Source organism: Chrysochloris asiatica, unplaced genomic scaffold, assembly GCF_000296735.1.
Source record: "Chrysochloris asiatica unplaced genomic scaffold, ChrAsi1.0 scaffold00014, whole genome shotgun sequence".
NCBI lineage: Eukaryota > Metazoa > Chordata > Mammalia > Afrosoricida > Chrysochloridae > Chrysochloris > Chrysochloris asiatica.
Genome location: NW_006408532.1, coordinates 25,909,330 through 25,919,937, shown reverse-complemented (window position 1 = coordinate 25,919,937; position 10,608 = coordinate 25,909,330).

The window sequence follows — 10,608 nt, the reverse complement described above, 5'->3', positions numbered from 1 at the left end:
TGGTACAATGACTCTGTGTATTCCTTCCATCTTTTCTTGATGCATTCTGCATCATTCAATAATTTGCCCAGTGAATCTTTCAAGTCTTTCCAGGGAGCCACACCCTGAATTTGCACTTCTAACCCTCATAAACTGTGAGAAAATAAATTCCAGTTCGTGGAAGTCATGCACTGGTTGTAATGCATAAGTAAAAAACTAACTCTAACAGAATCCCTTTAACCAAGAAAAAGAAAAAACGGTTGGTCAAGTAATCTCAAGGATCCAATTAATTAAAATTGGAGAAATGCCCCAGAAATTCAGACACAACAGCAACCAAATTTCAAATTCTTCACTGTGAGCAAAACTCTTGTCCTGAAAACAAGTTGGAAACTAGTATAAAAGGAGAGAGCGTATTGTGACAAAAGAAAAGCAAGAAGAGGTCAATGAAAATCACAAATGATTACCTCTTACACATACTTGGTATCATCAGAGCAGCTGTAGTGCTAACAATACCTCAGTCTTTGATTATCATCCCACTGAATTCCTTATGGATCACAGAACATCATCAGATTCATCTGTTCATTTGGAGGAGTCGGTTGCTAGAGGATACCAGCATGTTTGGTGACATAGAAAGCCAGCAAGGGAGACCTTTGGTGACATAAGTTGACACAATAGCTACAACCGTAGATTCAGACACCTGGCAATTGTGACAATGATCTGGAACTGGGCAGTGTTTCATTTGGTTGCACATGGGATCACCACGAGTTGGGATAAAGTCAATGGCAGCTACCTGTGTATTTATCTAAGTTACATAGGAGAGAAGTTAAGAATGTTTTCTCTCCTACAAAAGGAAACAGAAGAGAGTAGACTTTAATGGGACATCTAGAAAGATGAGGATTTCTGCTCCCGTAAAGATTTACAGTCTAGGAAACCCTGTTCAGGGTCGCTATGGGTCGGAACTGACTCGACGGCATTTAACAACAACAACAACTGCACCTATGACAGGTGTTTACAAACCTTGTCTCATGGAACCCTCACCTTGACCCTATGGGGTAAGTACCACTGACTTTGGTTTTTAGACTCAGAAACTCAACACAGTAGAGGTCACAAACATTTTCTTGTCCAAAATCATTCAACTATGCAGAGGCAGACTTGCAATTCAAGTCTCCATTTCTGAACACAAGGGTATCCAACCTTGTCCCCAGTCATGCTGTCTTGAAACAGCGTAAATACTTAGATGCAGGAAGCAATTAGAAAACAATATGAAAGAATGCAGCAAACACTGATTATTGGTGCTGCACTATATCCATTTGCCAGTCTTTTGGTAAAACAGAAGCTAGAATCACTTTCTCCTGCACATTCTAGTCACAGTGGTTCTCCTTCCCAGGCTAGAAAAGTAAAGGATTATGTTCCTGCCTGGACACTGACACCCTGAAACCCACCAGCCACAGAAACAGCTGGGTCCACCTGTCAACGTGTAAAAGATCTGCTCTCTGCAGTATCGGGTTCCATTTCAGACAGCTGTCCCCACATGGTAGCGTTATAAGCAGTTAGTTATAAGCAGGCTCTACAAATGTAGGCATCCCCAACAGATTAAATAAATGAATCACATTTTTTCCCTATGTTGTTGTTGTTGTCAGGTGCCGTGGGCTTGATGCTGGATCATAGCATTTCCAGGTGACACAGTTGAACTGCGCCCCGTAGGGTTTTCTAGACATTGATCTTTATGGGAGCAGATCGCCAGACCTTTATTTAGAAGAACCACCGGGTGGGCTCCAACATCATTTTTTCATTAGCCGCTGATTGCTTAGCCATTGCATCACCTGGCCTCCTTTCCGCTCCAATAAAAGCCCTAGAATTATTTTTATCTACCCAGCTTTGTTCAGCCCCCCTCCTTGGTGCTGCTGATTGTGTGCCGTTGAACCCGTGGATTCATAGTGACCTTGTATAGGGTTTCCGAGGCTGAGAATCTTTACTGGACCAGAAAAGCCTCATCCTTCTCCCACAGAGCTGCTGGTGGATTCAAACTGCTGACTTTTCCTTTAGCAGCCCAATGTGTAATCCACTTGGTTTAAGGTGGTGGTTCAAACCTACCAGCCACTCCTCAGAAACCCTATACAGGGTCAGTGTGAGTTGAACAGACTCCAGGACACTTAACAACAACATCTAAAAGTAAAATTTAAGCAGACATCCTGTTTTGTTTTCTATTATTGTTGTTTGGTTTGGGGAGGGGGTTGATTTGGGTCAATTCTGGGAACTTGAGGTAATCATCACTTTTGCCAGAAGGGTGAAACAGATAGGTCAGGGCTAGGTTTCATGACTCTATCACAGGAGAAAGTGGAATCTTGCTTATTTAAGTCACATGGACTGATTTGGGGGTGGGGGAAGAATAGTTCCCCAAAGGAAAACAAGTTACCCCTCCCAGGAGAGGGGGAATAGATGCATGGCAGGCAAAAACAACAGATGTGCACCAGCCTGGAAATGGGTTCATGTAAGAAAGGGGAGCATATGTTTTTTTGGTGGGGTGAGGGGCCTGAGGGCCAGCTAAGTGGGAAAGAGAACGTCTGAGACGATTCCTTCCCAACCTTCCAAGTTTGTGTTTTCACCCACACGCATTTGCCAGATTGCTCTAAAAAAAACAACAGCTGTGGAAACTGACAGTTTACAGTTGTGATAAATCGCATTAGTAAAGTATTTCAATTAAAGTCATATCTAACTAAGAAACAAAAAGCCAGCCCTGAACAAATAAATTAATACTTTAATTTGTGGAGACTTCAAGTGGAAGATCTCAGCTCTTTCCTACTTCCCATTGTTTTGCCTCTCCTCATGGAGGGTGCCGGATGCAGAGTCTTGATGAAGGGTCATTGTTTCCACTTCAGAAGGGAAAACTAATAAGGACCTTGCAAAATAACAACCCCCACCCCCACCCCCATATAATTCCTGGTGTGGAGCTGTAGGATCACAAGGTCAACAGTTCAAACCCACCGCCTGCTCCTCGGAAACCCTATACAGGGTCACTATGAGTCAGGACCAACTGTACAGCACTTAACAACAATATAACAACAAAATCTTTGTGCATTTATTTTCATTCTTCAGGCTATTTGTTAACTAAAATCCAAACTTGGCCTCAGATTTGCCTCAAACTTCTTTAGTGTGTGTCCTGAGAGGGCATTTAAAACCTTCCTGTGGGGTCCACCTGTCCAGTGCCCCTCATTCTCGGGTCACGGGGACCACAGGGCTGTTTTCTCTTTCTCAAACCAATTCATCTGCATCGACAACGCTTTAAAAGGAACTCGGGGGCATGTCTTATCCAACAGATGCTTTTTCCTCGGTTTAAAAAATCATTTGCCTGCACAAAATGAATGGCCTTGGAGACTTCAGTAAGCTCCTTGTTCTCCAGGGGTCAGCACCAGCACAGCCCCTTTCCCCACCCCCTGCCAACCCTGCCCCACCTCCCAAAGAAATCACATCCCTTTCTCCAAATTCCCCACTTCAGCTTGATTTTCAACAGACCCTTTACCCTGCCAGTGAGTCATTCAGGACTAATTAGGTGATTGCTTTCATTTACGGCAGCAGTTGGGAGGGGGAATGAAATGGCATTGCCCCTATTCTTGTTGAAAAAATAAATTACTCCCATTGTTACTGGAGATCGTATTTCCCCCCCAATCAAGCAAATTAACAGCTTGGTTCATTTTCCCAGCATTCACTCCTGAGCAGACGGCAGCGCCCTGGAATGTGGCTTAGAGCTGTGTGGTCAGTACTATTGTTTAGGGCTGTTTGTGCCAACAATGAGAGGAAAAGGCTGTCTCCCAAAAGACGAGTGGCACTTGTCATCCTTAGCCCCTGGAGCTGCAGCGAGCTGCCTGCAGGCCAGGTTTCTCAGGAAGAAATATACCGCCATCTAGTGGACAATTAAGAGAACTGCACTACGTCTTTTCCCAGCGTTTGCTTCCGGCCAGCGAAGACAAGCAATAACACTTCTTGTATGAGTTACTAAAAATAGGGTACATTCATTATGTCTCCGGGAGGGAAGAAACGTGATTCAATGGTCGTAAAGAACGTGCAACGCGATGCTTGCATAACTCTCTTTTGTGGGTAGCTCTCCACGGTGCTGATTTTCAAGTCCAGAAAAGCTTGGCATTGTCTGAGCAAGTGAGGATAAATCGCCAGGGGTTGAGTTGGCCTGAGACCTCCAAAGCTTGACTCTTTTATTCCTCTAGCCTTTCCACCACCCCTACCCCCAAATCTCACCTAGAGCAAGCCCCGTTTCTGAAGTACACAAAGCAGAGATACGCGAAGGCCAGCTTGTTCACCCAAGGGCACTCCAATTCCTTACAAGAGCATTCAATTGGCAAAACTTCTTGTACTCCGGTGGTGAAAGGGATACCCACTCTCCAGCCCCTAATGACAAGAGCTTTCCATTCATTCTTCCTACACAAAGTGCACATTTGTCGCTCCCAACGCTACAAAAAGCTTGGTTTTCATTGGGTTTGTGAACAGAAGAAAAATCTGGGGAGGGAGCAAATAAATCCCAGCGAGGAAGACTTTGGGTCAACAGTTCTCAACCAAGAGCAATTTTAGCCACAAGGAGACATCTGGTAATGTCTGCAATCATTTGGGGTTTTTCTAACTCCAAGTTTGCTAAACATCCTGCAAAACACAGAACAGTTCCACACAACGAATATCACTAGTGCCACTGAGGATGAGAAAGCCTGGCTTTAAGGTGGCAAAGATTGCCCTCCAGTAATGGGGTTATGATAACATCAATTGTCCTCAAAGAAGCCACTCTGCAAAAGACTCTAGGTAATTCATTCTCTCTCAACTCAGTGTTTACCACCTTTTTTTTTTTTTCTTCTTTTAGACTCTTTCATTTTAAACATAATTTAGCTGTCTTTTTTTGTTTTTTTTTTTTTCTTCTCTTGTGCTACTGGGAAGATGCAGGATTGGAAGGGGAGGGGAAGGCAACAGAAATGGAGGATTAGAAGCATGACCCGTTTCTCCTGGCGAAGCTCTGGCACATTCCTCTCTCAGATGTGCTTTGTGAGCGAGCAGGGTACAATTAAAAGCACAGTAATTTGCTTGTTATTCAAGTCAGGCATTAGCCCTGGTAATGGCGTGCTTGGTGGAGAGATGGATTTCCTTGTTAGGAGCTAAGCAGGATTAGCTGAATTCTCCATGGAGAAATCTTGATTTGTTCAAGGTCTTTCATGTTTTCTACAGAGAAGGGATTATGTCTTCTTAAAGAGGGGCCTTGCTTAAAAAGCTACAAAGTATAAGAAAAGGATTTAGGGCAGAGGGGCTTGTGGTTAAGTAGCTGAGGGGTAGAGGGAATTTTAGAGCAAAGGATTATTTAAAGCCATAAAGTTCAAAAAATAATTGGTTTAGCGCTACTGGGTCAGTGCCGGCAAGTGCGCTGTAAAGGCAGTTAAGCATGAGCTAATATTCATTTTACTTTGGCTAATTATTGCCTGGATCCAGGAGAGAGAGGGGAAAGACAGTATGCCCCTCTCCATGGCAGTCAGGGAGTAGGTTGCCTTTGACTTTCGTAGCTTTGTAAGCACGTGTCGTTGTGGGGATGTCAGAATCCAGCCATTACAAGGGCTATATCAGTTAAAATTATTCTCTTGGAACAGAACAGTACTTGCTCTGTTAGTTCAGTGACCCAGTGGAAACTAGTCCATTGATATCAATTAGCCAGAAAGGACAAGGAGTGAAAATCCTAAGTTCACCAAAGACCTTCATAGGTCTACATCAGAAGTTCTCAACAGAAGGCGATTGTGCCCATCAGGGGAGAGTTGGCAATATCTGGAGACCCTAGGTGACACGAACGGTTATGTGCTCAACTACTGACCACATGGTTGGAGGTTCTAATCCACTCAGAGATGCCTTGGAAGAAAGGTGTGGTGATCTCATTTCAAAAGATCACAGCTATTGAAACCCCTATGGTTTTCAATGTATTACTCATACTACTCTTGGGCTGACCATGAGTTGAAATCATCTCTACAGCAACTGGAGACAGTTTGAGCTACAATGACTGGGAAGATACTATTGGCATCTAACAAATAGAGCTCAGAGATACTGCTGAATATCCTACAATGCACAGGATATCTCCCACAGCAAAGAATTACTATCTGACCCAAAATGTTAGTAGTGTTCAGGTTGAGAATTTCTAGTCTGTCGTTAGGTACCATTGAATAGGTTCTGATATACAGTGACCTGATGTACAACAGAACAAAACCCTGTTCAGTCTTGTGCTTTCATCACATTCATTGCTATGACTGGCCCCATTGTTACAGCCACCGTGTCAATTCATCTCACTGAGGGTCTTGTTCTATTTTGCTGACTCTCTACCAAACATAGTGTCCCTACACATAAAATGTCCAAAGTACTAGTGTAAGTCAAAAGGTATTGCTACTAGAATTCCAGTTCATACATGCACAGGTTTATTCCAAACAAAGCATATTTAAGCATGTCTCTGTAGTCAGTGGATGGCTGCAGACAAGTCCTCTCAGTAATATTTGTCTTCATTTCATTAGAGTGTTGTGGTTGTTGCTGTTAAGTGCTATCAAGTAACTTCCAACTCATAGCAACCCTGTATAGGGTTTCTGAGACTGTAAATCTTTGGGGGAGTGGAAAGCCTCATCTTTCTCCCCTGGAGTGGTTGGTAGACTTGAACTGCCAAGCCTGGGACTCACAGTTCAACGCTTATCCTAAAGGGCCACCATGCTCCCCTCACTAGGGTAGTTGATCGAAAAGATTTCATCAAAACAGTGGATCTGCTGGACCAGTTAGATTCAAAGAAAAGAGGTCAGCTCAGAAGGTTATGGTGACTGGTATTTGAAATTCCAAAGTGGTGATCTTGATAGATTTTCTCTAAGGACACAGGAGAATATCGGAGTTTATTTGGCCAAAGTTTTAAGAACACTGAAAATTGCACTGATGAAAAACAGGCCTAGAAATTTTCACCAACAAGTTCTTTTTCCATCCCACCAACAATGCACCTACCTGCCCATTCTCCAATGGTAGCAAGACCTGTTCTTGAAGGATTTTATTGGGGAACTTAACCCCATTTACCCTACAGCTACTGTCAAGTTGGGCTCAATTCACGGCTACTACACTCACAATGGAACAAAATGTGCCCTCCTCGTGTTGTGAATTAGTTCCCTGGTGATCCATAGGGTTTTGCTTGGCTGGTTTTCAGAAGACAATTAATTGCCAGGCCTTTCTCCATACTCTTAGTCTGGAAACGCTACTGAAACTTGTTCAGCACCATAGCAACACACAATCCGCCAATAATAGATGGATATGGATGTGCAGGAGATGCATGGACTGGGAACTGAATCTGGAAAATATGTACAGAGGGTAGAGGAATCAAAAGCAATGCTGGTATTACCACCCCAAAGGCCTGCGGGGGAGACAAGTACCCAGAGAAAGAAGAGCTCTCTTTCAGGGTTTACTATGGTTCTATGTCCCTCTCGTTCCTGCAGGGTGACAGATACATGTTCCAATGCAAGGACAGTCCGTTCTTTTATTACACAAGAATTGTTAGTACCAAGTATAAACATTTTTAGGTTGTACCAGGGACGATAACTAGAAATAATTGGGTGGAACTAAATGAAAGGGACTTAGACTTCATAAAAAAAAAAAAAAAAAAACATAATATTGAGCTTTGTTGCTTTGTTAGGATAATATTCAGGTTTTCAAAGGATGTAAGAGCTGCCACATTCATCCAGTGATCTAGAGCCAATTTCAAAATAGCACAGAAGTGTGCTCAACAAAAGCCTTGAAATCCCCTTCTCATCTGATTACTGAGGTACCTGAGAGCCAATATCATTGCCAGACCACTGAAATGTCCTGCATGCATAGTTGTTGTAATGGTTAAATGCTTCATCATTTATACAACAAACGAATTCACATCAAATAGCACTGCAACGAACAAATATATTAGGAGTACTTGTGCATTGCTGGTGCCAGTATAAAATGGTGTGGCTACTGTGGAACCAGTTTTGCAATTCCTCAAAAGGTTAACCATAGAATTACCTGTGACCCAGTAATCTCATTCCTAGGTATATCCTCAAAAGATGTGAAAGCGGGGACTCAGACAGATACTTGTACATCATTGTTCACTGCAACATTAATCATAATGGCCAAAAGGTAAAAGTAACCTTAATGTCCATCAACAGATGAATGGATAAACAAGTGTGGTATAGCGACACAGTGGACCATTACTTAGCCATAATGATAAATGAAGTCTTGACGCATGCAATAACATGGATGAACCTCAAAAATGTTATGACTGAGTTTGAAACATTTTGAAATAAACCAGACACGAAAGGACAAATATTGTGTAATATCATTCATATGAAAAGGAGCTGCAGTGGAGTAGTAGGTTTACACGTTGGGTTGCTAACTGCAAGGCCAGTAGCTTTTGTTTTTTGTTTTTAATGTTTTATTGTGAATTATGTGATAGTTTACACGGGAGAACATTAGCTTTACATTCATCCTATCGTATATCGTTTCATTGCCATGGTTACAATCCCCTCCATGCATCATCAACCAACCAAAGGGTATATACCCTGCAAGCCTGCCCCTCGGGCATCAGCACACAGTCCCTCTCTCTCTGTGGATCTAGAGTCCCTAGCTGCTCCATCTCTCCACATCATCGTCTCTGCCTCCATCTCCAGTGTCACTGTTTCCCTAGGTGGGGTCCCGCACTCCGCTCTTCTCCCTTGATGGTCCCAGGGACCTCCGCTCCTGGACTGCAAAGTCAATCATTCCCTCCTTTTGCTACAAAACATCTACCTTTACATTTCCAACCCTCACAGTCAGTCCTGAAAACAATTTTTGTACCACAAGAGAACTGTCCCTATCACCTTTCATTAGCCCCACCCAGACAGACTGGATACTACTCAGTGGAGATTCTATCTTCCTTCATGCCCTCTGAATCTAGGCTCCCTCCTGGAAGCTTGTAAGCCAGTCACTTCTTGCCTTTGTAGGCCCTCTCCCCCATTTTGGGTAGCCAATATCCAAGTTGCCCATCCCTGTCTACTCTGTGTATGGAGGAGGTGGGAATGATCCTCACTGTAAAGATTTGTTCCCTCTTTTGAGCTACTGCATCCATAGGTGTAGGTCAAGTTCATCAAATTGTATCAGATTACTCTTTTTTTCCTCTTCTTTCTTCTTCTAGTTGAGCTCTGATCATCCAGTCATTGAAGCCAGGTCAAGTGGGTATTATCTGCAAGTGTGGGTGTTCTTATGCATATGCCCTCTCTTCTTATCAGCTGGATGCTTCACTCTCCACTCTAGTCCTCTGTGGCTATGTCACTGACTCTGGGCCAAAGAGTCTCCAGGTCTTGCCACACTGCTAAGGCCAGCAGTTTGAATCCACTACCTACTCTGCAGGACACAGATGAGGCTGTCTGCTCCCAGCAACATTTACAGCCACAGAAACCCTATATTGGGTTATTATGAGTCAGAACCAACTCGACAGCACACCGCCGCCACAACCACCACTTTTATGAAATGATAGACAAAAATTCCTTAGTGGTTTTCACAGGTGGGAAGGAGTGAGGAGTTATTACTCAAGGGGCATTGAGCTTTTGTTTGGTATAATAAAAAAATATTTGGCAATAAGTACTGGGGATGGTTGCTCAGCATGATGAATCTAATGTCACTGCATTGTACACTTAAAATAGTCAAAATGGTAAATACACTAAATGTGCATGCACTAAAATACAATTTTAGAAAACTTGAATATTGCTCACTAGCTGGCTAAGATTGAGTTCCCATGAAGGAGAGTCTAAGGTGTGGATCCAAGTTCAAGACTGGTATGGGAGTAGAGTGGCAGGACCAGGATGGGGAGGAAGTCAAACACAGGCACTCCGTCAGGTAGGCTCCTCAGAGGGCATCTTATCCTGATCCCATGAGGAATTCTGAATTGTAAATTGTGCTTCAGGGTTGTCTAAGCCAGGATAAAGAGCTGGATCTTCATATTCTCTTGCTCACTTGTGCTTGGTTAAGGGCTGTCTCAGAGTAGCTTAAATTTCTAGTCTGTTCAAATTTCCAGTAGCCCAAGGACCTTTGCTCTTGGGTCAACTCTGACTCAAGATGACTCCACGTATGTCAGAGTAAAACTGTGTTACAGAGTTCCCAGGGGCTGATTTTCAGAGCTATATCTACAGGCTTTTGTTCTGAGTTGCCTCTGTTACTGTTGTTAAGTGTCTTTGAATCGGTTCTGACTCATAATGACCCTGTATAGGGTTTCTGAGAAGTAGCTGGCAGATTTTGACTGCTGATCTTGTGATTTACAGTCCTCTGTTGTTGTTATTAATAAGTACCATGGAGTCGGTTCCAACTCATAGTGAGTGACCCTGCACAAGGTTTCTGAGGCTATAAATCTTTACAGGATCAGAAAGCCTCATCTTTCTCAAACCTTTCACTTAAGAGGACATTAAAACTCAACTAGAAGAAAGAAGAGGGAAAAAAGAGTAATCTGACACAACAATTTCATGAACTTGACCTACACCTATGGATGCAGTAGCTCAAAAGAGGGAACAAATCTTCACAGCAAGGATCATTCCCACCCCCTTCATACACAGGGTACACAGGGATGGGCAACTTGGCTACCCA